This window comes from Anarhichas minor, unplaced genomic scaffold (genome assembly GCF_050575085.1).
Source record: "Anarhichas minor isolate MPS153535 unplaced genomic scaffold, ASM5057508v1 ptg000016l, whole genome shotgun sequence".
Lineage (NCBI taxonomy): Eukaryota > Metazoa > Chordata > Actinopteri > Perciformes > Anarhichadidae > Anarhichas > Anarhichas minor.
Window position 1 is genome coordinate 2,017,027 of NW_027466462.1, and position 15,658 is coordinate 2,032,684.

The 15,658-nt window shown below is 40.0% G+C and overlaps 2 long non-coding RNA genes across 2 annotated transcripts; both read right to left on the reverse strand.

The window, feature by feature from the left end:
- Positions 1 to 684: 684 nt before the first annotated feature.
- Positions 685 to 2,570, reverse strand: LOC142950658 (uncharacterized). The gene is made up of 2 exons (XR_012954477.1): positions 2,265 to 2,570; positions 685 to 2,083 (listed from the first exon to the last, which is right to left on the reverse strand). It is a non-coding gene; the product is annotated as an uncharacterized LOC142950658 (long non-coding RNA).
- A 9,805-nt stretch (positions 2,571 to 12,375) lies between these two features.
- On the reverse strand, positions 12,376 to 15,218 carry LOC142950773 (uncharacterized). Its single transcript, XR_012954502.1, has 2 exons — positions 14,941 to 15,218; positions 12,376 to 14,759 (listed from the first exon to the last, which is right to left on the reverse strand). It is a non-coding gene; the product is annotated as an uncharacterized LOC142950773 (long non-coding RNA).
- Between the last annotated feature and the right edge of the window lie 440 nt (positions 15,219 to 15,658).

Sequence of the window (15,658 nt, forward strand, 5' to 3'; positions counted from 1 at the left end):
GGGAGCAAATATCCATTCTACATTTACTGATTCCACCGATATAAATTGACCACTTGATGGCGACATTACACATTCTTCAATTAACGCAGGCTTTACGCAGGCTTTGACCGCTGGGGGCGCAAATGTTTCACTTTCGCACAGTAGACTGTCGGCCAATAACGTTTCGGGAGACTGCACTACGGTACAGCTCATCCCCCCTCCACTGGCTCCCACAAGGATGTGTGCTTTCGCCCCTATTATTCATCCTCTACACAAATATGTATCAGAGCAGGTATGAAAATAGGAGCATCTTAAAGTATGCAGATGACTCTGTTATTGTTAGTCGGCTCCAGGACAATGAGACCAGCCACGGCCGGTCATCGACGACTTTGCAGCTGTAACATGCAGACACAAAGGCTCCCTCTAGTGGTCTTCATCATTAATACAGTGTTAACTCAATACAGTGAGAGAATGACGATCAGTAACAGTAAATAACACGTTCAACAACAATAAAAGGGTGTGTGTGTGTGTGTGTGTGTGTGTGTGTGTGTGTGTGTGTGTATATGTATATAAAAAAATGTAGAAATCTTCCAGCATCTGTGGATTCCTCAATAGCTGTATAGTGTAATAGTGTAGCTTAACACACAAAGGAATACATTCTTCAGTTTGTCAGAAACATTGAAATAAAAAACATGTATCCGTGTGTGTGTTTCCAAATTGTATTTGATGAAATGGTGGTAAACAGAAAGGTCTTCTGCTCTGAGCTGATGTAAACCTGCAGCTTTCTGTGAGTCTGTTATAAAAACTGAAATCTGCTCCTCTTTGGTTGTGACTCTGGAGACGGTAAGCAGTACTGTCCATAGTATTTTAAAGTCTCCCAACATTTACAATTCAATGTTACAGCCAACATACATTTACATACAGTTCTTCTATACAGTCTGTGGTGACAGCTCTGATCAGAAAATGACAAACTTAATAGCAGGTAATCATAGGAACGGTGTTAATGCTTCACACAGCTGATAATGATTAAAAACATCTTTCCTTTTGTCTTCTTCAGGAAGTGATCAGGGGATAACATCCATCTGGAAAGATCTGAACTCTACACTGTGTTCAATGTATTGAAATAATGCTGAGTAGCATGTTTACCTTATTTAACACGTATATTTAATCTCTGCTTCTTTCTTTGCGTTACATCACATGAAGCTTTAAGTGCAAAAGGTTCATGTACAAAATAAATATACAAGATATACACATGTGCAATATAACTTTTACTACTTTTCTACATCCTTCATAATATCACTCCTCGGTATACTGATCAATATCTGAGCTTCTATTAGACACTGGCACACAGTCTATGGGGGGTGTGAGGTGTCTCTGATGATGCTGTGCGTCCTCTGCAGGCAGCGCTTGAGGTGGACGGTCTTGATGGAGTGAAGTACCGGTGATGCGTTGGGCAGTTTTTCCCGCCCTCCTTTATGTAAAACACTTTGCATTGCCTTGTTGATATCAACTAATTGCTCATTTTGTCACTTCAATGCGCTCCTTAATGAACCCTGGTTATTAAATAACATTGTTTGATTAGTGTTGTTAGTTCAGTGTGTTGGTTAAAGAGCCCTGGAGTTGGACACATTACTAGTATTGTGCTGAATCTCACATTGATAAATCATAATTCATAGTTCATACCTTAATGCTGCTGTGAATCCTCAGATATATGAGTCATACACAGATCCAGTGTCTCAGACTGACTGAAGTCCTCCATCAGACTCTTTTTGTGCAAACACTTGAAGGCTGAACATCACAGCCTATATATGGTGTGGATGCTGTATGTTCTGTTGTGCTGAGTAGAAATTTTGTTTTCAATGCAGCAATCAAATAAAGACAAAACCAGTACGACTGTCAGTCCCAGTCCACAGAAGAGGCCGATCCTTCCCCGACTCTCGATATGGAGGAAATCATTGAATCTAGTTCTATAGGCAGAAAGGAAATCGTTGAATATTTACTACGCAGCAACAAACACCCAGCAGAGTTACTACTACTATCAGTCCCAGTACTCTTCCTCCACTTGATGTGTTTGGTGTCTCAGGTTTGGGCCGATCCCTCTCTGCTGTAAAGAGACCAAACAAGTCTGAGTCATTGATGAGAAGAAACAACATCTCACTACAACATAAACTAAACGTCCTCAACAGATTAAACTGGAACATATTTCACAGATCCTGTAAGAAGGAAGTGTAACGACAATAATCAGGTTCTTATTAGTCCAGGAAACTTCTACTGAATCAACTCACCTGTGACTTTGAGGTGACATCTCTTTGATCTCCAACCAAAACCTGTGAACACATCACACAGGTAAAGACCTGAGTCAGCAGTCCTGAGTCTGGACATGTGGAGTCTGAGTCGTCCTTCTCTGAGGACGTCTTTGTCACACTGGACTCGTCCTGCAAACCGTTCATGCCGAGACTCTGGAACCTCAACACCTTCATGAAGATGAAACAGGACGAAGGAATTTACATCAGTTAACATCTCACAGTAGATATTAAGGGACTTGAGGGAACCGTCTGTTCTGGTGGTGAAGGTCCATTCCAGAGTGATGTTGTGGTTCTCCTCTGCCTGATAGGAGCTCTGTGTCACATTCACTACTAATGATGCTGTTGAGGAGACAGAGAGGGAGAGTGAGGAGCAGACAAACAGCTTTAACATGAGAGCCTTTAAACTGCATCTCTAGATGTTCCTGTGGAGTGTTTAGTGATGCTTCAGAGCTGTAGTGCTTTAAACATACAAAAGTCAACTCACCACAGACACAGGAGGTCAGGATGAAGAGCAGCAGGATGCAGCAGGTCATCTCCTCCCTGTGAGAGGAGACAGAGGTGAAGAGTCACCAACACATCACATCAAGGTGTTGGAGGTCCACATCTACAGTCTGTCTCTACATCACAATACTCCTTTGTGTTCATCATCCTGCTCATTACACACAACTGATGACACAAAGCCTTGATGCCAATGCAGCGTCAATGTGAACTACAACCACAGCTAAAGCTGGTTTCCCTGAAGACGTTTCATTCATAGTCAAATGAAATAAGTATAAGCTGCAGTAATATGTTTCAAGACAGCGCCAGATGTTCAACACTGCAGGAAACAGTCAACACGTGTCTCTAAAACACTACAAGATGCTGAAAGTCCCGCCCGTTGCCTTTAGCAGCAAGTAGTCAAATAGAGGCAGAGTGGGCGATTCTGTCATATGATATGTGAACAAGTACTCAGGCGCTCAAACTGGTTGTTGTCGTTTCATCACTCGTCTCACTTTTTGTCTCCCCTACACGACGTGTTTACCATCCAGAGTCAGTTTCACATCTGACAACTTAACGGGAAGTAATGAGTCACCACCTGCTCTGGCACTGCTGCAACTTCCCCAATCTCATACTGCATGAATGCTCACATAGGGTTTTTCCCTTCCTCAAACATTTCTCTCATGTTTCCTCCAACACATCAAGCTTCTTATTGTCATCAATCACACTATGAACATCTATGCACCAACATTTATAACAAATACCACACAGAGAACACACACAACCTCATGTTGTTGTTGAAAAGTGTAATTTAAATAATACAGCTGTTTATAATGGATCAGGTTTTATTCTGATGTGTCTTCAATGCATCACATCTCTTTAAAAAGGTCCAGCTGGTATTATTAAAGATGAGCTCGTTGGACCTTTTCAGGTTGAAGATGAACTCAAAATCAACTCCCAAATCTACAGCCAGTTTTTAGAAGACACTTTCTTCAAGCAGTGGCACAAGAAATAGTCTGCATCTTTCAAGAAGACCATGGTTTTTATGCAGACAATGCTCCATCTCATGCATGGAAGTACTCCACTGCGTGGCCAGTAAAGGCCTTAAAGATGAAAGAACGACATGGCCCCCTTCCTCACCTAAACCCTGTGGAGAACTTGTGGGCACTTCTTGAACGGGAGATTTACGGTGAAGGAAGCAGTCCACCTCTCAGAACAGGTTCTGGGACGCTGTGGTTGCTGCTGCACAACAAGTTGATCGTCAACAGTTCAAGAAAGTGACAGAATCCATGAATGAATCTTATTACTGTTACTGAACAGAAGGGGGGGGGGGGGGGGGGGGGGGGGCTATATTGGTCACTGATTTATTTTGAAATGTCAGAAATGTTTATTTGTAAGTTTTGAGTTCTTTGTTTATTATTCTCACTTTAACAACTGAAAATAAACAAGTGAGATGGGAAATTTCTTTTTCGTTTTTAATTTAGTTGCATAATATTTCTGCAGACTAATAGTTGCACATTAATTGTGCACATATTCTCCTCAGAAAGCCAAAACCTCACTCTTACTTTCTTAAATATTCAGGTTTGAGGTTTATGAACATCTTGGATTGACAGAGAGCTCTGTAGTTGTTCAATAATAAAATGAATCCTCAAAAATACAACTTGCCTAATAACTGAGCACACAGAGAGTCTATTGTCAGGTTATTGACTTCACTACAGTCTAAATGTAGAAGGGTTGACCCCATCAAGATTTTAAATGATTTACATTCTGGGAAAAAATATCCACAATTATTGAAAGTCAGCGACGCACTTTTGCACAGAAAAAAGGAATTAACTGCATAATGTGTAAAATCCATCCATATATTCAATTATATTTACAAAACTAATATTTGCAGGAGTTGCTGTGGTAACAATATGGCGCGAGTACAATATTGAATGATCTTACCTTCAACACGTGTGAAGATGAAAAGCAGCACGAGGACGAGGAGAGTGAAGCTTGAGATTAGAGGCGAGAGAGAAACTGTAACTGAACTCCTCCACGTCCATTTAATGTAACTTAACTCTCCTTTCACTGATCAGCAGACCCACAGAAGACTGAACTCGAGGGCGCTGACTGTTATACAGACAAGTCCGCATATTTATTATGACTCAGTGGGGAGAACCCACTGCAACCGCAACTCTGTGATAAACACATTGAGTGCGAGGATGCTGCATTCGTGTGCCTTGAGGTGTTTCCTGTCTGTCACTGAAACTTAGAGGAAGTGGTTTCCTCTGTTAGAGGTAATAGTTTCTCACAGATCACTGAGAGAGTCGGGAGGGTGACTGTCTGTTTTAACAGCACGAGATTAACATTTTGATTTAATGGTTTAATATTTGTGTATTGTCTTGACATTTAGTCTTTTTGAGCTAAGTGTATGTTTTGATGACTGTGCAGAAAGGAGGATTTGTTTTGTGTTCATGCTATTTATTCCTATTAAAGTAAAAAACAAAAGAGTCATAATCATTACTGGGGCTTGCTTATTCAGCAACCTTGATACAAGTTATACATAATTATAAATATATATGTTAAAAAAAGAAGAAAACAAATCTAAAAGAATCGATGCTCTGCCTGCAGGAATGTTATGACTGCACTGACGGGGACATGTTTCACCATCTTGTGGTGATGACGTGGATGAACCTGTTGATGTAACATGCTCATATGCACCTTCTGCAGGGACTTGATCGTTCCTTGTAAGCGAGTTAAACATCACCCTAACAACAAACCATGAGGGACCAAATCTGTTAAACCCAGCAGACAGAAAAATAAACTCGTTTTTAAACAGGGAGTAGCCTCTGATCTGCATATAGCTAAGAGCTGAAAATAGACATTTTACAAGCAAAACAGAATCATAAAACTGAACTAGAGAAGAAGATGGCTGCAAACAACCTTGGCTCAGCCTGGTCTAGAATGAAAACTATCGCAGGTCTCGGGAATCCCAAGAACAGCAGTCAGGTCACTTTGGATGGCTTCAATTCAGACGCTGAGTTTGCTAATGCACTCAATCGCTTTGATATTCGTTTTGATACCTTTGATTTTAGTAATGAAATTCAGGAACTGAATTACAAACTGGAAGACAATCAGCACTTTGACATCGACCACAAGGATGTGGAAGAGGCCTCTTGGACCTGACAACATCTGTGGTCGTTTACTTAAACCTTGTGCAGAAGAACTGAGTGCTGTATTCCACTATATACATGTTAATGAGTCTTTACAGGCACAGAATGCATCTAAGGTCAGGAAGGAGGCTGTGGTAGTCCCTGTTCCCAAACCCAGTTGCCCCAAAAGTGTAAATGATTTTAGACCGGTTGCTCTCACATCAATTTTAATGAAAACTTTTGAAAAACTGGTAAGGTCAGAAGTTTTAAGGAAAACTGAGCCAGCACCTGATCCCATGCAGTTTGCTTACAGGCCACACAGAGGAGCAGAAGACACATCACTTTGTTTCATTTACTTTTTAAACACTTGGAGGGATCTCATGTTACACTTCTATTTGTTGATTTCTCCTCTGCTTTGAACACAGTTCAACCCCATATTTGAACCAGTAGGCTTCTAGAACAATTTGACTTAAGTCACAATCTTGTGGGCTGGATTCTTGACTTTTTAACCAACAGGACACAAAGAGTGAGGGTCAATGGAAGTTTGCTCCTCCACTGGCTCCCACAAGGATGTGTGCTTTCGCCCCTATTATTCATCCTCTACACAAATATGTGTCAGAGCAGGTATGAAAATAGGAGCATCTTAAAGTATGCAGATGACTCTGTTATTGTTAGTCGGCTCCAGGACAATGAGACCAGCCACGGCCGGTCATCATGACTTTGCAGCTGTAACATGCAGACACAAAGGCTCCCTCTAGTGGTCTTCATCATTAATACAGTGTTAACTCAATACAGTGAGAGAATGATGATCAATAACAGTAAATAACACGTTCAACAACAATAAAAGGGTGTGTGTGTGTGTGTGTGTGTGTGTGTGTGTGTATATATAAAAATACATAGAAATCTTCCATCTGTTGATTCCTCAATAATATGAACACATTCATCACATAAAGCTTTAAGTGCAAAAGGTTAATGTACAGAATAAATATACATGATAAACATGTGCAACATAACTTTTACTACTTTTCTACATCCTTCATAACATCACTCCTCGATATACTGATCAATATCTGAGCTTCTATTAGACACTGATGTCAGTATTACTTCTGATGAACTTTATTCTCTTTATCTATTTACTTTACTCTTCATGCAAGTATATTATATTTATCAATGATGTCACTATTATTTATTTTACTCTGAATAATTGTTATTCTATTGTTCATATTTTTGTATTATATTGTTTTTTTTCATTTTTCTGATGTAATCTTTGATCAAACTTATGTTTGAGTATTTCACATCAGGATTAATAAAGTTCTATCTCGTCTTATTTCAATAAAGTGAACACAGAGCAGATTATGCTTATTTGTTATTTCCGTTCATACCTTAATGCTGCGGGATTTGCAGGACTAACATGTGTTCGTCCTCTACATGGTACTAATAATAATATATCATAACTTTAGAGGCTTACAGTTGAAAGACAATATTGCAAATCCTGTGAAATCTGGTCTTTGACTTCTGAACCACTTTGAACCATCTTTTAAACATCACCGTGTTTTAAACCTCTTTCAAACGTTGAAATGCTCTCAGTTCAATACTTCACCTCCACCTGAGGAACACAAGAGACATTTACAAGTCACCTCATAGTCACTGATTGTTGCTCACAACTGTTTACAGACATTTAAATAAATAAAAGAAGACTGCAGTAAATGAATGACGTCATTTATTAACCAGCGGTAGATTTATAAAGAACTGAGGGCGGCTCAACATCATTCTATTTATGTGTTCACCGTTAATGTTTCACATGAGGAAGTAGGAGGAACCAGACGTCTGCTGCACGAGGAGCTGCATCGTGTTGCTCCACTTGAAAGTGAAAGTGAAGCTGAAGTATCATCAGAGTGTAGTTTTGATATAAAACAACATGTAACTGCTCTTATGAAACAATAATCAGTTCTCTTCTGAACTTGAGATTTGTTGCATGTTAACACGACTGATCAACTGTTCACATCTTCCTCGTGCTGCTTCAGTTCAGTTGGTTCAGATCAAACGTTCATCGTCTCACATGAACTCACCACACGGTGTCATTAATGTGTTTAAATATGAAGCTGTAGTTTAACCTCACTGTGTTTAATCCTGTCTGTTACTCACCGTCTTTCATCCATCGTCATTATTTTAACTCACTGAGTCCAACATAACTTTCAAAAGACTCAAACGACTTACAGCACAAACAATATGCTGATCTTTCATTATGTTCATAAAGTCATAATGTATATTAGTGGGATTCATGAGGATATGAACGGATAAAGAATCATTTTGTTTCACTTTATTTGTATTTATTTTGAACAATGCAGTGAACAGTAAATATAGCAAACAGTCAATAAACTAATTCTCATTATAAAAATAATATCAACATCAACTTTACATTTATGGAAAGCAGAAGGAAACAAATCTCCTCATATAGTCTCACACATTAATTAAAACCCATAACCTCCATATTTATCATACAAACACAGAACATGCAGCTCAACTCAAAGGACTTGCAGCACGGTGCACTTCTACCTCAGAGGGAAACTATTAAAACATTCATATTTTTGGATAAATGTTCCTGGTTTTGTTGCACATTCAGACAGTTTCACATCACGAGTAAATGTGCTGTGATGGTGTTCAGAGACGTGAGAGCTGCTGCGGGTTTACAAGCAAACAGTCTGCTGGTAGAACAATATAAAGGTTCATTTAATAGCATTAATACATATGAGCTTGACTTTAAAACATATACACAATGAAACAATGACCGTAAATAACAGCTGACTGTAACAGACAAACATCAAAGATGAATTCATGCTCCTCAGCAGTGTTTCAATACAAAGAACAGACTGATGGTTTCAGATCTAAGATGTAGACGACAGTAATGAACTGATGAAGAGTCCCATCAGAGTAATGAACTGATGAAGAGTCCCATCAGAGTAATGAACTGATGAAGAGTCCCATCAGAGTAATGAACTGATGAAGAGTCCCATCAGAGTAATGAACTGATGAAGAGTCCCATCAGAGTAATGAAGCAGAGCTCTGATTCCTCTGTCGTCTATCAGGCTCTGAGGTCACACTGCTGGACAGACAGTGATGAAGAGGAGGATGAAGGAGGAGATGAAGAGCATCACACAGTGATGAAGAGGAGGATGAAGGAGGAGATGAAAACCATCACACAGTGATGAAGAGGAGGATGAAGGAGGAGATGAAGACCATAGATAACTCCTCTCACTCCGCTACGACCAGCTGTGACTGAGCAGCTCATTCAGACATCAGATCATCACAACGAGACCTTCAGACGCTGCTTTGGACCCCCGACCTCTGACCTCTGAGAGACTAGAATCATCTTCGTCTATATGGAGGAAATCAATGGATCTAGTTCTATTGGTGGAGAGTGAATCATTGGACCTTGTTTTATAGGCAGAGGAACTCGTTGAATGTTTTCTACGCAGATAGTAACAAACACCCAGCAGAGTTCCTACTGCTACTATCAGTCCCAGTACACAGTAGAGGACGATCCATCCATGACTCTCTGCTTGTGATGGACTTCCTGTCGTTGAAGGATCTCTTCCTCCACTTGATGAGTTTGGTGTCTCAGGTTTGGGCCGATCCCTCTCTGCTGTAAAGAGACCAAACAAGTCTGAGTCATTGATGAGAAGAAACAACATCTCACTACAACATAAACTAAACATCCTCAACAGATTAAACTGGAACATATTTCACAGATCCTGTAAGAAGGAAGTGTAACGACAATAATCAGGTTCTTTTTAGTCCAGGAAACTTCTACTGAATCAACTCACCTGTGACGTTGAGGTGACATCTCTTTGATCTCCAACCAAAACCTGTGGTCACACCACACTGGTAAAGACCTGAGTCATCAGTCCTGAGTCTGGACATGTGGAGTCTGAGTCGTCCTTCTCTGAGGACGTCTTTGTCAAACTGGACTCGTCCTGCAAACCGTTCATGCCGAGACTCTGGAACCTCAACACCTTCATGAAGATGAAACAGGACGAAGGAATTTACATCAGTTAACATCTCACAGTAGATATTAAGGGACTTGAGGGAACCGCCTGTTCTGGTGGTGAAGGTCCATTCCAGAGTGATGTTGTGGTTCTCCTCTGCCTGATAGCTCTGTGTCACATTCACTACTAATGATGCTGTTGAGGAGACAGAGAGGGAGAGTGAGGAGCAGACAAACAGCTTTAACATGAGAGCCTTTAAACTGCATCTCTAGATGTTCCTGTGGAGTGTTTAGTGATGCTTCAGAGCTGTAGTGCTTTAAACATACAAAAGTCAACTCACCACAGACACAGGAGGTCAGGATGAAGAGCAGCAGGATGCAGCAGGTCATCTCCTCCCTGTGAGAGGAGACAGAGGTGAAGAGTCACCAACACATCACATCAAGGTGTTGGAGGTCCACATCTACAGTCTGTCTCTACATCACAATACTCCTTTGTGTTCATCATCCTGCTCATTACACACAACTGATGACACAAAGCCTTGATGCCAATGCAGCGTCAATGTGAACTACAACCACAGCTAAAGCTGGTTTCCCTGAAGACGTTTCATTCATAGTCAAATAAAATAAGTATAAGCTGCAGTAATATGTTTCAAGACAGCGCCAGATGTTCAACACGACAGGAAACAGTCAACACGTGTCTCTAAAACACTACAAGATGCTGAAAGTCCCGCCCACCCATTGCCTTTATCAGCAAGTAGTCAAACAGAGGCAGAGTGGGCGTGTCTGTCTCTCTCTGTCTATTTATAACTTCTCATTACGCATGCATAACGCTAAACTAGTTACATTCAACTCATTCGTTCTGTAATAACTGTACACCTGTATAGCACACACACACACACACACACACACACACACACACACACACACACACACACACACACACAAACACACACTAATATACATATATATATACACTTCTGAGTTTTTTTATTTCTTGGATTCCCATAACTAACATAATTTATTTATTGAGCTTTTCTTGAGATGCGCCTGAAATCTAATTGTCTCATTATCATTCATTAACATCTTAGTCTGCGACTAACTAACAGCACCAACCCTCACTCTGTTCAACGTGATTCATATGATAACAACACCAACATGAACACATGAAGTCATTGATTCATTACCTTGTACTGTGTAAAGATCTTCTATAAAGACGACAAAGTTGATGCTTCTGAATTCTTCTCAGCGACAAACAGCCAGCGAGGTGTCGATGTGCAGATCTCTAGTGTGAGCGGAATTTACCGTTAACCTAACGTTAACGCCCCTCCCCCCCCCCCGTGAAATTCTTTGGTAGTCCAACTTTCAAAGAATTTAACGGGGGGGGGGGGGGGGGGGGGGCGTTAACTAAGGTCATGCTGCTACACTCCGCCCATTCCAAAGAAGCAGGGACAAGTATTCAAAGAACACAGACGGTAATCCTGCAACACTAGAGATCTGCACATCGACACCTCGCTGAGAAGAATTCATAAACGTTGTCGTCTTTATGCAGATCTTTACACAGTACGAGGTAATGAATAATTGAATGAATGTGTTAATGTTGGTGTTATTATCATATGAATCATGTTGAACAGATTCAGCATTTTGCTCATATATAGTTCGTATTGATGGTAGGTTAAAACAGGAAGTGATGAAGATTTGTTAAGGCAAAAAATAAGAAGTTTAGGGGTTAAAAGTTAAATTATAGGATTGATGAAGAGTTTTCTTTTTCAACAATAATGTAGTTTATAGATTCTATTGTCAGGTTACTGACTTCACTTCAGTCTAAATGTAGAAGGGTTGACCCGAGCCACCGTTTCAGGATCCATAAACACGTTAGTGTTCAGTGTTAATACATATAAACAATAATATAATCATTTATAAGGATGAATCTGCACAAATCAACAAAGGTTCAAGCTGCTTTTCCTTGTTGCGCTCTTTATAAAAACTCTACTTCCTCTTTCTCAGAGAGGAAACGCAGCAACTAAGTTGATCATTCAAACTAATATCCACGAAGAATCGTTATAACAAATAAAATATATTTATTCTGAAAGCACGTTTACTTCCGCTTTTAGATTCTACAAACTAGTTCCTGTTGTCTCGAGGAATTATTTTGAAGATGATAATCTGTCCCTCATAGTCTCTGTTCTTTGTTCTTTTCATGTGGAGCATTTGGGCTGTGATGTTTGTATAAATGGTGCTGCATGAATAAATAAAGAGGAAATGTACCACGTTCATCTTCTTCTTCTTCTTATCTCATTCATTTTATATCCACTAGTGCTCCTCCTCTTTAGAGGTGAAGTGTTTGAGGGTTGGAGGAGCGTCTACTCTAAATGATCCCAGCTGTAACCTGCAGACACAAAGGCTCCCTCTAGTGGTCTTCATCATTAATACAGTGTTAACTCAATACAGTGAGAATGACGATCAATAACAGTAAATAACACCTTCAACAACAATAAAAGGGCATAAATACAGTATATTTATACACATATACACATATAATCACATGTACATTTCGTACATTACATTACCAAAAAGGTTATTCATTTCATCACAGCAAACTGGTATTACATCAATTACAGAAAATATACTTAAAGTGTATTTTTGCATCTGCTATAGTTAGTTAAGTGTAATCACTCAGTGATTGTTGGTCATTATTCATCAAAAGAAAAAGTAAATCATAACTGAAAACAGCATTTTGTTGTAATAATTCAACAAATCACTCAGAAGATCAATACAATTAGTTAACATGTTCAAGTTATCACAGTCAGCAAAGTCAATTTAAATACATTTGATTTAGTGAGAAAACGTAGAAATCTTCCATCTGTTGATTCCTCAATAACATGAACACATTCATCACATGAAGATTTAAGTGCATAAGGTTAATAAAATAATTATACAAGGTATACAAGGTAAACATGGTTCTCAGCATTATTAGTTCTTCCAAAGTTGTGCAATATTACAAGTTAATATCATGTGCAATATTATTTTCATTATATGTGCAACATAACTTTTACTACTTTTCTACATCCTTCATAACATCACTCCTCGATATACTGATCAATATCTGAGCTTCTATTAGACACTGATGTCAGTATTACTTCTGATGAACTTTATTCTCTTCATCTATTTACTTTACTCTTCATGTAAGTATATTATATTTATCAATGATGTCACTATTATTTATTTTACTCTTAATAATTGTTATTCTATTGTTCATATTTTTGTATTATATTGTTTTTTTTGTCATTTTTCTGATGTAATCTTTGATCAAACTTATGTTTGAGTATTTCATATCAGGATTAATAAAGTTCTATCTCGTCTTATTTCAATAAAGTGAACACAGAACAGATTATCTGTGGTGGACTAAAACAAGATAAACATGTTGAAGAGTCAGTTTCTGTGAACTATCATCATCATCATCATCATCATCATCATCATCATCATCATCATCATCATCATCTTCTTCACACTTTGTGTCAGAGGCTTTAACATACTATTGTTATGAAGCACTGATACGTTTATAATCTGCTGCTCATTCATAAAGCGTCCAGACCTCTCAGATGGTTCAGGTCTGTTTACTGTTGAACTCTTTAATCGTCTTTCTCTGTTTCTTTATAACATTCTGTGTTTCCTTTATGAAAACACTTTGCATTGTCTCATCAGATAATTGATCATTATTTACCATCACAGTGATGAAGAGGAGGATGAAGGAGGAGATGAAGACCATCACACAGTGATGAAGAGGAGGATGAAGGAGGAGATGAAGACCATCAGACAGTGATGAAGAGGAGGATGAAGGAGGAGATGAAGACCATTACAGTGATGAAGAGGATGATGAAGGAGGAGATGAAAACCATCACACAGTGATGAAGAGGAGGATGAAGGAGGAGATGAAGACCATCACACAGTGATGAAGAGGAGGATGAAGGAGGAGATGAAGACCATGAGACAGTGATGAAGAGGAGGATGAAGGAGGAGATGAAGACCATGAGACAGTGATGAAGAGGAGGATGAAGGAGGAGATGAAAACCATCACACAGTGATGAAGAGGAGGATGAAGGAGGAGATGAAAACCATCACACAGTGATGAAGAGGAGGATGAAGGAGGAGATGAAGACCATCAGACAGTGATGAAGAGGAGGATGAAGGAGGAGATGAAGACCATGAGACAGTGATGAAGAGGAGGATGAAGGAGGAGATGAAGACCATCAGACAGTGATGAAGAGGAGGATGAAGGAGGAGATGAAAACCATCAGACAGTGATGAAGAGGAGGATGAAGGACGAGATGAAGACCATCAGACAGTGATGAAGAGGAGGATGAAGGAGGAGATGAAGACCATAGATAACTCCTCTCACTCCGCTACGACCAGCTGTGACTGAGCAGCTCATTCAGACATCAGATCATCACAACGAGACCTTCAGACGCTGCTTTGGACCCCCGACCTCTGACCTCTGAGAGACTAGAATCATCTTCGTCTATATGGAGGAAATCAATGGATCTAGTTCTATTGGTGGAGAGTGATTCATTGGATCTAGTTCTCTAGGTGGAGAGTGATTCATTGGATCTAGTTCTCCAGGCGGAGAGTGATTCATTGGATCTAGTTCTCTAGGTGGAGAGTGATTCATTGGATCTAGTTCTCCAGGCGGAGAGTGATTCATTGAATGTTTTCTACGCAGATAGTAACAAACACCCAGCAGAGTTACTACTATCAGTCCCAGTACACAGTAGAGGACGATCCATCCTGGACTCTCTGCTTGTGATGGACTTCCTGTCGTTGAAGCATCTCTTCCTCCACTTGTTGTGTTTGGTGTCTCAGGTTTGGGCCGATCCCTCTCTGCTGTAAAGAGACCAAACAAGTCTGAGTCATTCATGAGAAGAAACAACATCTCACTACAACATCAACTAAACGTCCTCAACAGATTAAACTGGAACATATTTCACAGATCCTGTAAGAAGGAAGTGTAACGACAATAATCAGGTTCTATTTAGTCCAGGAAACTTCTACTGAATCAACTCACCTGTGACTTTGAGGTGACATTTCTTTGATCTCTCATCATGACCTGTGAACACATCACACAGGTAAACACCTGAGTCATCAGTCCTGAGTCTGGACATGTGGAGTCTGAGTCGTCCTTCTCTGAGGACGTCTTTGTCAAACTGGACTCGTCCTGCAAACCATTTATCCTGAGACTCTGAGACCTCAACACCTTCATGAAGATGAAACAGGATGAAGGATCTGACATCAGTGAACATCTCACAGAAGATATTAAGGGACTTGAGGGAACCGTCTGTTCTGGTGGTGAAGGTCCATTCCAGAGTGATGTTGTGGTTCTCCTCTGCCTGATAGGAGCTCTGTGTCACATTCACTACTAATGATGCTGTTGAGGAGACAGAGAGGGAGAGTGAGGAGCAGACAAACAGCTTTAACATGAGAGCCTTTAAACTGCATCTCTAGATGTTCCTGTGGAGTGTTTAGTGATGCTTCAGAGCTGTAGTGCTTTAAACATACAAAAGTCAACTCACCACAGACACAGGAGGTCAGGATGAAGAGCAGCAGGATGCAGCAGGTCATCTCCTCCCTGTGAGAGGAGACAGAGGTGAAGAGTCACCAACACATCACATCAAGGTGTTGGAGGTCCACATCTACAGTCTGTCTCTACATCACAATACTCCTTTGTGTTCATCATCCTGCTCATTACACACAACTGATGACACAAAGCCTTGATGCCAATGCAG